General features: G+C 38.2%; 1 long non-coding RNA gene across 2 annotated transcripts in view; it reads right to left on the reverse strand.

The window, feature by feature from the left end:
* The window catches only part of LOC137056024 (uncharacterized), a 79,030-nt gene that overhangs the window by 36,167 nt on the left and 30,054 nt on the right, over window positions 1-12,809 (reverse strand). For both annotated transcript variants that reach the window (XR_010900171.1, XR_010900172.1), the window contains exon 3: window positions 666-728. This is a non-coding gene — a long non-coding RNA (uncharacterized lncRNA). The remainder of the gene's footprint in view (window positions 1-665; window positions 729-12,809) is intronic.

Consider the following 12,809-nt stretch of genomic DNA (forward strand, 5'->3'; position numbering starts at 1 on the left):
CCACCCGCAAACACATTAACGTCCTGGACTGGATATTGTCCTTCAACACAACAGATGCTTCCTTAAAGGGCCGGCTCTTTTGGGGCAGAGTTTGGCCCCACTACAGACCCCTTCCCCCACTGTCCATTTAAATCATGCTTTCATGGACATTAAAAATAGAACAAATCTGAACACAGACACAGAATGAATGCAGAAACAGACAGTGTAGAATGAAGTGTTTGGTTTACGCTAAAAGCATCTGGAACCGGGGTCATGTGATTTCAAGAACACAACCGGGGTCATGTGATATCACTCCCTCACAACATGCAGTATCTTTTTTTACGTCACAAACTTCCCAGATTTTATACCTTTTTATTTTTTTGCAATGACTGTTTTCCATCCTCTCTCTGGTCATTAGGCTGTTTTTCTACTGCGTCATTCTACCTTTAAGACTGCTAATATACAAATGACATTTGTTATGACTGTCTAAACTCCATGTACTGACATAGCTCATGCTGTCACCAGGGCTCAGTTGCTAAATAATGAGTAGCGGTTGATATGTAAATGTGGTCATACGTTAAAGTCAAAATGAGAACAACATTGACCCTCTTTATGCACCTTACTAGTCATATTGTGAACAGTTCATTGATGCCAGTTCTTCATAATCTTTCATCATAATTTATTACCTTGCTTGTAAATTACTTTTCTGATGACGTCAAAGCCTTCTTGTTTCTATCCCTTCCTTCCACCTGCAATACAGAGGCAGTTTTTCACCATCCAATCAATGAAATCAATTTATTTAGCATTGAATATCAGGTTTCACTCAGAAATACTGACAAATGCACAAAATAAATTCACACAATTCAAATGTTTGCGGTCAGTAGAAAACAATCTTTGTTGACATAAATGGCTAGGAACAAGCGAGTACATTTTTGCTAGAAAGGCTGTGATGTGCCCTCATCTTCAAAAACCTTGAACAAAACAATACACAGAATGAAAGAATGCAGAGTTGCATATGGGTGGGCCTAAAATATTTATGGTAGTACATTTTAATCTTTGATTTTTAAGGACATTTATGTTTTTTGCATTTCAAAACAGCAAGGAATATCGTATTTTCCCCTATATGTCCCTTTTAAACATTTACAGATGCTCGACTACACCCTGCGGAGCAATAAATACAGTCTATGCATATACTACATTTAATGATATTTGGGAGCAGCTCAGCTTTCAAGGCCACACATGACACATGTACCCAACATGCTCGAGTAACGGAACCGGAGGAACCAGGCCTGAGACAGAGATGAGAAGTGAAGAGGAAGGGTTTGTTTGTGCTGTGTGGAGAATGAGATAAGCTGGATTGAAACTGAGAGACTCCTCCATATCTAAATGTAATCTCAGCACTGGATGAGGTGAATACAGTATCAGAGCACGGGATTGACGTTTGTGAACGATACTGACCGAAAAAAAAGCTAGAGACGAATAACATATCCTACCTCGCTCGTCCTATTTTATAACTGCGTACATTTTTTCATTCTTCAGGGTGGATTTTTATCACTTTAAGTGCATTTTTCTTCGGTCTAAACGCTGGAGTTTCCAGCTTTTAAAAGTTGCATCAGATTAGAAGAAGAGTAGTGACAAAAAGAGAATTACATGATGAATTAGATGTACTTGAAGAGTTTTTTTTTCTTTTTCTATAATGTTATATTCTCAACGGACAATCAGTTTCAGCTGATAATTCTAAAGCGATATCATTCAAACTCGAAGAAATCAGTTGGGAAAGTGCGCTTCTTAGAAGCCTTCGGAGTGCCGTAATCATGCGGCCTATTTGTGTTGACCTTTTGACATGCTACTCAATTACTCATGATGGACAAATACCTGCTCTGGTCTCGAATAATGAACAAACTCCTGACAAATCAACCGCTCGGAATGATAAAAACTCCTCTGCGCGCATTAAGCTGGTGTGTGGCCAAATTTGATAATCACTATTAATTCTGCACATATTGGCAGTCCTGACAGCATCCGAGTGACTGCGGAATCTAATTTGTCCCATACGAGAATCCATCATTTACAGCAACGGACGGTCGTAGAGGTGAATAAACCAGTCGAACCTTGCCGATTTGTCTCTCTGACAAAGAGAGAAGGAGGAAAAGCGACATGAAGGTGCATTCCAATCGATGGAGGAATCCCTCGGATTCGGACTCCAGCTGAATATTTTCCCTCAACTTTGCATTTTTACTCTCCTTAGTAAGTCAGCCACTGGGGAGCGAGCTTGTTTCCCCTCTCCGCCTCATCAATAGCTAAATCCTGGTGAACAAGTGACATGGAGAAGCTGGAATCAATAGTCCAGCCTGCGTTTTCCCCTCCTTCTGGTCAAATGGTTCTACACAGTTGACAGGCATGACAAGCCGAACATGATACAAAATCATTATCAGCAGGCCATGGAGATGAGTGCAGAAAAACATGACACAGGCATTAATGGCCATGGCCGGTGCTGAATAAACTAGCTGCTCACTAAAGGATTTGTCAAGTGGAAAAAAGATGCGGGGCGAAACTTCTCCCTGCTTATCGATTTTTGGGTGGTATCGAGCCACTGGTAGCGAAATCGCAGTCAATATGACACCGCGGTGAGCAGAGGATGTCAGTGCTGGAAATGTTTTAATTTGAGCCTGTGCAGGAAACACACACTGGCTCTGGCCGTTTCATCGCACTCGTGCTCACACGCTGGCCAGAGATGGACTTATACTATTTTAAATAATGAGCATAACAGACTGTGTGTGTGTGTGTGTGTGTGTGTGTGTGTGTGTGTGTGTGTGTGTGTGTGTGTGTGTGTGTGTGTGTGTGTGCCACTTATATGTTATATACACGTTATGCCATTGACCCATACATGCTGGGTATTGCAAAACAACATTTTATAATAATTTGTTTGCACCATATGCCCCATTTTCCTTCCTTAAGTAGATTGTTCTTCCATCATTCTCTCAGCATGTGGATAAAATGGCTGTATGTGTTTCCAGGCTCTTTTTTTGCCTTCTCTTAATACTGAAGGTCACTGCATGAATTATGTGCATTAATCCAGCTGTGGGAAAGCAAAAGACATCACTGCCTGGTTCATGTTAAAAAAATACATTGTAACAAATTGGCATTGTTACATCTGCTACACATATTGATAACTATAAATTATGCATAATTAAACAACTAACCCTATAGTAAATACATGTAGGCACTTAATATTACTAAGTACTTAAACTGCAGTGTAACAAATACACCTTAACATGAAGTGTAAAGACTTTAACTGGATACAAATACAGTAGGTGTTCATTTTCCTATTTTACCACTGTAATCCGATATGTATTGATTGCCTGTTTATCTTTAGCAATTAATAATTGTATGTATAAATAGTTTGCTTGTTCAGTAGCCCCCTAAAAAAATAAATAAATACTGGAAGTGAACGGATTCATTCTGGATCTTGCTGTGTCAGGAAACTTTAATCAGTCCATGGCGCAAATAGCTCACATCCTGTCTTTTCATTATTCCACGCTTATTGGCTTTTTGGAGGCAAAAGAAGAAGTTCTTTAAGCGGGGAAGTGTCTCAACTCAATTAAAAATTAAAATCAAACATTTTATAGAGGGTGAACTATTAACACAAGTCAATGAATATAGGTCATACCACAAAGAGAAAGAGAAAAGCTTATTAATTAAATAATAAGGCCAATTCCGGTACTATCAGACCCCGTCAACTCATTCCAGCGGAGAGGGGAAAATAAATTGCCCAGCTCGAAAGAAGCTCATTTTAAGCTTGTTTACAGCAGTGCCCGAAAATGTCAGGTTAACTAAATCCCGAACTTGCTTTCCGGCTACAGTGAGAGGTAATGAGTTGATTGAAAAAGGGGAAGAAAAAAGCTGATTAGTCCTTAACATCGTGACACAGGCCGCATTAGGAACCAGAGTAATCCAGGTCAGAGTGGAACAGGGTCATCACAGAAATTAACTTTTTGTTCATTAATTTGTCTGGATTAGTCGAGGGCAGAAAGACAGCAAATCTGCTCCAGTTTTTCTTATGAAAATCATTTAAAAGTGTACATCAATTGTGGCTGATGGGTGACATTGGGGTTAATCAGCCTGATGTGTCCTTTTAATTGCTTTCTATTCAGAGTAAATTCATTAGATAATGTTCTCTTCGAAATTCCGGAATCAATTTAACAGAAGAAAACCACATTAACAGCTTTGCTTTCATTACAGCGTGTTGTCGTGTCACCAGACCTGGGCCAGACTTCCTCTAGGCAAACACGTTTGTGTACCGTGATTACTTACAAGGGATTTATTTCAAATCCATTCTTTTCTCCATTACCGATTTGCCCAAATTCAACACCGTATTATAACAATGAAATAAGCCCCGAAACCCCATTTAATCACCAGAGTGAGCCGGCACGCTCAAAGGCCTGTATCGGTAGCGCTGGTTGTTATTTGTGGTTAATTTGGACTGATTACAATGTGGGTAGTCTTTGGCCTGAGGCAGTGAGATGCTGAAAGAGAAGACACGAATGGCAGCGGCACACGCTTTCTCTGCCGTTTGGATGAACATAAAGGAGAACGCTTGGCATTGTGTGACGTGAGAATTTCACAGTCCTAAATGCGTCAATCACCGTACTTCAGGACTTTGTTTGAGTCATTAAGATGGCCGTCATCTTGCGAGGTGTCCACAAGTAATTTTCTAATGACTGGGCACGTTTGGCCGCGGGGTAAATTTGGTGACGGCGGGGGGTGGATCATCCAAGCGACGGCGAGGTGATGGCAGTTAATTTATCAATTATTTGAAGAGGATAAATTTGATTTTTGACACATTACAAGGTATGAGTAATACGGCATGAGAGCCTGTGCTACGCAGTGAATATAGCCATGGCTAAAAGTTTGCTTAATAATTAAATAAAAGGGATATTAAGGGTAGACATATATATTATATAAATATATGAGGGGATTTTATTTATAATAAAAATAGACAAAAGTAATACATTTTATTACATTGTATTGTATTTTTTAACACACTATTTTTTTAATAATTATTAAAAAATATGTATTAAGTTGCTTGCTTTTACAGGAACAATTCACATTAAATTCACATTACCTAAAAGCTACATTTTAATATATATTTGACCATGATCAGAATAAACTAAATCTTCAACCTTATACAGTAAACTGCCAATAAAAGTAAATCTAATTTTGATTCTAATTGGTTCTCAATGCTGTTAACTTTATCAGCAAACAGACCCAGTCACTGCCTCCCTGCTAAACTCCCCCAAACACACACAGACACACACACCTCCGTCTCCTCCCAGAGCCGATCCTCTCCCCTACAGCCGCCCCATGCAGAGCCTCCACATAATCAAGGTAATTTGCCTGAACTTGGGGGAATATTTACTACATCCAGACTGGCTTGGTTTGATTGATATCTACCCTTGTGACTTATTAGGCATTGTCAGAGAAAAGGGCCCTGCGGTGATGTTAAATAATTTTTCATTGATAATCACCCTGTCACAGCTATCGAGACAACTTTTTGAAGACCAACCTGACTGCGACAGGAGGGGAGGGGAGAGAGGAGAGGAGGTGCTCAGGGCCGACACAAGGCCTCTTAATTTCTTAATAAATGCTTCTTTGGAGTAGGACAGGGATTAGGGCCGAGAGAGCTGTCACGAGGACAGGTGAGAGAGGAACTGGCAGCCTTTAATTTCTCTGTGAGGAACGATGAGGCTCTACGGGGACTAATCTCCTTATCAACACTGAGCCACCGCCTCAGGGCCAGTGCTGCCATTCACACCAAATCACACCCCCCTCAACCCCCATTTCCATCTGACGCAGAGTTTGCATGGCAGATTCAACTTAAAACTAATGGTGCCAAGTTCTACATCACGTTTATTCAATGGAGCGCATGTGTGAGAGGGTTTGAGGAAAATATCCGATCTGAACGTTTGTCCATGCAGATTGACTCTGGAACTGAAACAGTCTCAGTCTCATACGGACCACCCACAGTCCGTTCAAAGACCTACTGAAGCATTGAACACACGAAAACAGCTAAAATCGCTAGTTCTAACCTGATTGGCTGGGGCTACGCAACTTCCAGAAGCGCTTGGAAAGTCTGCATGGAAACAAAAACATAACATCGACTCAGCAGGTTAGTGGAATCAAATCTTTGAAAGATATTGAGCTAATTGCAAATTAAACTAGATATTCATGCACATATGTACAGTTTTAAAAACTCATTTTGTTTTGGAGTATCAGCATGGACAGAAATCTACACACATTTCTTCTGTGATTTGTATTATTATTATTTTTTTATTCAAAACAAATCTTCATATATATGGAAAAAATATCTTTATTTTATTTTTTATTTTTTATAAAGCCTCCTATGAATAATATTGTGAATAAAAAAAAAAAAATATATATATATATATATATATATATATATATATATATATATATATATATAGGTAACTGCTATTCAATTGTTTTGAACATGTTTCTTATAGTACAACCTATTGCAGATAATCCCACCTGCATACAGAACAAAACAAATATTAATATTAATGTTCATGCGAGAGTACCTCTAAACAGGGGGAGTGGTGGTGGCTGTATAAGGCGTGTAATGTAAGATGACAAGTGGGGCAGATCAACAGTTCTCGTCACGGTCTTTCCTGCTGAGATGTCTCTTCACCTTCTACTCCAGACTTTATCAATTACTGTCCCACACAGCGACAGGCTGCATTCACAATGACTACCGTCAAAACATCAATGCGTTTAACATTGAACTTTGAGTCAGAAGAGGGCATGTTCATTTACGACATGAAAATCTAAACAGTTAGCTGCTAATCCACACTCTACTGGCCTAATAAGGGGACCGACTCTGCTAAAATCTTGCTAGACATGGATGATCATAAAAAATGGCCTGCACATGACAAATATGTAATTAATGTCCATGTTTGACATAACAGTGAAGTAAACACCTAAATGCAAGTGCAGAGAAAGTCTGGGTAGGTGATAGTACCAGACATTGTTCATTACTTATTGTTATTAAATTATTATTATTGCAAAAGCTACTTTTCCCTGAAATCAATTTTATCTGGCTGCACTGTAATATATAATACATTTATGATAGACTTTACCTTGAGGTTAATTCTTAATAGTCAAATATGTCTTTGAACCAAAACATACTCGCCAAATCAAAAAGGGATTTACAGCCTAAAGCAACAGGAGAACTTTTTAAAAAGTTTGACAAATAACTTTTTATTATCTCGTTCTTTACATCAGGGGTTTTCAAACGGGGATCTGCAGACAACTTCAGAACTGGCCATGCTTAATCATGATTATTTTATTACATTAACAGCCATATTTTTAACAGTAGTAAATAAAAACAAACCTATTTAGTTCCATGAAGAAAGCTGAACAGAACAACACTTCTTAAACGTATAAATCCTCCCGTGAAAACTATTTATTTTGAAAATAGTGCTATACAAAATTAACTCATCCTAAAAGGTTTCTCTTGTTTTTCATTTAACTCTAACATCACTCTTTTGCACAGTCTGCTACTGTAAATAACTTACAAAGAATGTTCACAAATGTTCCATTATTTACACTATAGTATGTAAATAAGGGTACCTATCAAGCAGACCATGATATTTAGGAGTCCATGCATAAAAAAAGCTTTATATACAATTTCAAAGAATTCCTAAATCCATACGTTGATCTAAAGAAACTGTGTAACATCAGGAACTTTCCCTCCAAAGAAGGTCTGTGAATGGTTCTTGATTCAAAGACCTAAGCTGCAGCAAAGAACCTCTGAAGAACCTGTATTATTATTACTGTTATTATTAATATGAACATGGGCTACAAGGTTTTCCCACCTCTGCACATACGCGGTACCGAAGGCTGGTATACATGCAGGTCTGCTGTAGAGGTAACTGATCCCTGCAGAGTTGCCTTCGTCTCATGAGGTTAAAATCATTTAGCTGCACAGGCCTGGAAATTGCCTCTCACTTAGACAACTTCAGGTGGGGTAGAGCCCAGTAATCTGCTGCACTTAATGAAAAGTTTAAAACAGTGGGTGAAGGGTCAGGACCTCCCAGACTGCTGGAGTTCCAGTGTAAATTGTCTGAATTAACCGTGAGTATACGGTCTGAAATCGTATCCCTGCAAGGAGCAGAACATGCAGTAAAGGCGTTACAGCTCGTTAACTTCCCCCTCAAAACAGATTATCCTGCTACTGCCCATCAGGGAACCGTCCGCGTCCGATTGGCCGAGAGGGCGTTCGCCTGTATTGATCAGGTAAAACCAATCGTGCGGGTTTATGTCCACTGTTATGGCAAATATTTATGGAGGACACATTAGCCAATCATTGAACAGCGATAATGGGGAGAGTGCAGCTGGGGCATGATCTCATCGGGTGAAAATTGGTTGAAGGGCCATTTATACGACGAACTAAACCAGCTGTCGGTCTGCAACTCAATACATGAGCTACCAAACTCTGGAAACTTTAATGTAAACTCATTCAAACAGGTGCTGTTTGCCTCGTCGCATGCAAGTGGGTGTGATTTCCAAAGCCCCAAGATGAAAACTACACATGTAGTTCTGGCTTTAATAGTTCAATACGCTTCTCCAACCCTTATTTATACCGTAATATCCATAATGTATCTCTAACAAGCCGCCGTTACCCAGAATCTCCCCCCACACACGTCTTGTCATCTTCATGAAGGCCGAGGGTGTGAGAGCTTTGAAAGATCTTTGCATTAAGTCAGCGTGGCCTCTAATGATTAGTGCGAGTGGGGAGCTTTCATTTCCCCAGTCCTGGAAGATCACAGGGGACGAATCGCAACACCCTTCTCCCTCAGCGCCGAAAGAAGGTGATTAAAAACTTAGCAGTGAATTGGACCATCAGAGCCCTTTAAGAACCTGTTCTCTCCTCCTCTCTTCTCACGAGAGGAGCTACCTGGGTCTTTTACAAGAGGATACATCATTAATGAGGATGAGAGAGAGTTAATCCTTTTCACAGTCACCTCCCCACATTCATTTCCACAATCCACCCATTTGCACTCTGCACCCATTTCATTCCATTCCTCAAAGCTCAATTTTGAAGCCCAATTTAAACGTATATTTCATTATGGATGCATAACTCATGCTGAGGCTTGACTTCTCTTCATGTGCTGCCATGAAGCACATTTTGATTTTTATCAGACGTGAAGACAGTAAAACATGAAACAGAGTAATACTGCCCGCTGAAATGACATTGATGAACAACGGGAAATCATTTTGGGAAAACACCAAATTATATTAACAAAAGAGTAAATTCTAGAGATCTGTGTTTAAATAAATGCCGTTAATTATCTTTATTATTTTTACACTACCATTCATAAGTTTATGGTTGGCCTCTTATGCTCACCAAGGCTGCATTTATTGATTAAAAACAAAAAAAACATTAAAAACAGTAATATTGTGAAATATTATAACAAGAGTATTGCAGATCCTCAGAAAAGACCACAAGAACCAGACAAGTCCGCTGCATAGACCTTCGTCTCCATACCGGCATGATGAATCTGATCTTCAAGCAGGAACTGGATAAAATATTTTGAATGATACCAATCTACAATCTGATTTCTGACTTGTGATACAGCCTGGAACCATAATCACACAGTGTTCATCTGTTGGCCCTGGTCCCTAACTGACCCTAACTCTCCCAGGGTTTTTTTCTCCATTCTGTCAACGATGGAGTTTGGGTTCCTTACAACTGTCACCTCTGGCTTGCTTAGTTAAGGACACTTAAAATCCAACAGTATTATTGATCTGACTGCGCTGACACTATTTGATGAGAACTGGATGCTGACATCACTGTTCTGCTAAACTGCTATATAGCCAAATTGAAATAATTAATGATGGAACTGAATCAACACTGAACTGACTTCAGATGAACAATGACACTTTTCTTGTCCAAATTAAACTCAACTTGCATCATTGAATCATTATGTAGGGCCCTATAATTTCCGCGATCACGGAATCGCGGAATTGGCATATTAACGCGGAATCTGGTGTTAACGCAGATTTTCCCGGAATTTTACATATTTGTAATGAAATTCTGTTTTGTGTGGGAGGAGAATGTACGTCTGAGGAAAATGCAGACCGGAGGAAGCAAATCTTCACGACACAACCACTTCCGTCATTTCAGCGCCCCCTTCAAAACAATGAAAGTATGGTGAAGTTGGTCTCCACGGCTCTGCTTTCGTCAGCGAAATAGTTTAGAAACTCGATGCTAACGCCGGTTTCACACTGCACAAAAGTAACCTTAAAGTTAAGATAAGCATCTAGTTTTAATCATTTAAAGGGGCCTTTGAAGTTGGGGAAAAAACTTCTGGCAGTGTTGTGTTTTAGTGTATTTTATTTTCATTTTTCACAGCTCTGGATATTATAGACTAATGGTTATTGTTAAACACACATAACAATTCACTACACGATTCCATGATGAAATGTGTTATTTTTTTATGTTAATTTTCAGCTTTAAATGTTTTACTTAATAGTACTGTATGTAAACTGTATGCACATTTTTTCTTTGGTTCTTTTTTATTTATTTTTACTTGAAAGAAAAGCTAATGGAGCACTTTCATTTTAACTTATATAAACTAAAATAATGTATTTTACTGGAAAGTTTAAAGCTAATAACCATTACAATTTGAAGTACTTGAAGTGCAGTGTTATGTTGCATCATGCAGCTGACCGTATATTATTTTCTATTTTAATGTTATTTAAATACATGGTGACAAAGCAACATTTTCAGCATCATTACTCATCATTACTCTTGTCACTGATCCTTCAGAAATCATTCAAATATGATGATTTGCTGCTCAAGAAACATATCAGAATTATAACATATTTCATAACATATTTAATTATATATATATATATATATATATATATATATATATATATATATATATATATATATATATATATATATATATATATATACAAAATTATTTATTTTTTTATTCTTTAGATGAAAGTTTTTAAAGTATGCATACATTGTAACTTTTGAACAATCAATTTAATGCATCCTTGCCATATAAAAGTATTAATAATCCACTTACCCCAAACTTTTGATCAGTACATTTACAGTCATTTACAAATAGGTCATACAAGTTCATAAAGTGAATCAAAATGTTATCAGCTAGGTCCATCATATTTTCCTGAGAGCTCCAACAGACTTATCTAAAAACAAAGCTTTAGCTTTGTCGCTTTTAGGGTGTCAGAAGTTGTTGACTCTCCAAGCATAGCAGTGTTTGGTGATTGTTAGTGATTCACTCCTTGTTTGCATATGTAAAATGAGCCCACCTAATTGTCTAGTCCAATATTCCTACTCACAGACTGCTGTTTTGTCATTGGAACCAATAAGAAAAGTGTTTCATGCCATTTGTTTGACTGTTTTGAGTGATCTGATTCATTTAAGAAAATTCATACATTTTTAACTCTTACACGAGTTATTTTATTATTATTATTTTACTGTATTAAACATATACTGATAATATGAGCAGCAAATCAGAATTAGAAAAATTTCTGAAGGATCATGTGACACTGAAGACCTTTGACCAAAGGATAATTTTTTTTTTTTTTAAGCTAGTCAAACTGTAATAATATTTCATAATATGATTATTATTTTTTTTTACTGTATTTGTAATAAAATAAATGCGGTCTTGGTAAGTATAAAAGAGTTTTGAACTCCAAACTTGTGTACGTTGTATTATTTACTACCTTCCATTCAGTAATATTATGTCCAAACCTCCTATAAACTCTCACAGTGCAACTTAAGCACCCAAGACAAAACATACAGCACTTCTTCATAACCGAAGTCTCCATTAAGCCCTCGCCTCTGTGGGCCTGTGAGCGTGTGCGCGTGAGTAGTGTTCGTAATGTGTCTGTATTCCTCGGTGTGTGGTGTGCGAGTTCAGGAGGTGAGGCGGTGTCTGTAATCTCAGACGGTGAGGGTGAGTCCTGACATGCTCCTTTTTCTGCTCCAGGAGTCACATCATCAGCGAGAGCCTCATTTTGCATACTAACAGGAGAGGAGAGGGAAGTCACACTTGTTCGAGAGGACACACGTGGAAACCGCCCTCCCTGTCTACCCACACACCTCTCAGGTTAGCAGCAGATGACCTGCAGTACAGCTACGCAGGGATGTCACATGAATATACATTTAGATGAATCTGAATCTCAAAAGTGCTTTGATATACATCAGTAATGACTTGAAAGCGTACAGTTGAACTTGCAAAAGATATATTAAGGGGCAGATACACACTCAAATACCGTGCCCTAAAGTTTGGAAACACTGGAGGCAAAGTGAGGTCTGGACAATATAATCATAAATTATATTAAAGCCAAAATTATATTTAATGTCCCATTCATTGACAACAAGAGCATTCACCGAACTTTAGATCATCTGAGCTTGCTTGCAATTCTGGAATTTAGGTCAAATACAGGCTACTTTTGCTGTGTATAAAATAACACGCTTCAAATATTTTGCTGATATTGTCAAAAAAATGTCCAAACTTTGCCCATAGCGTTTCCAAACATTTGGAGGACACGTTCAATGGCTTTGGAGGACTTTTAGCATTCTGGACTGTGACTTCATTCAATGCCAGAATACAAAATAAAATGTAATTGTAAGACAACTTTGAAAATGAAAAATATATAGTTACAATTATAAAAAATATGCCTGGTTTCACAGACAGGGCTTAGATTAAGCCAGGATAAGGCCTTATTTCAACTAGGATATTTAGAGGCCTTTCACACTGGACGCGATA

Source organism: Pseudorasbora parva, chromosome 21 (assembly GCF_024679245.1).
Source record: "Pseudorasbora parva isolate DD20220531a chromosome 21, ASM2467924v1, whole genome shotgun sequence".
Taxonomy (NCBI): Eukaryota; Metazoa; Chordata; class Actinopteri; order Cypriniformes; family Gobionidae; genus Pseudorasbora; species Pseudorasbora parva.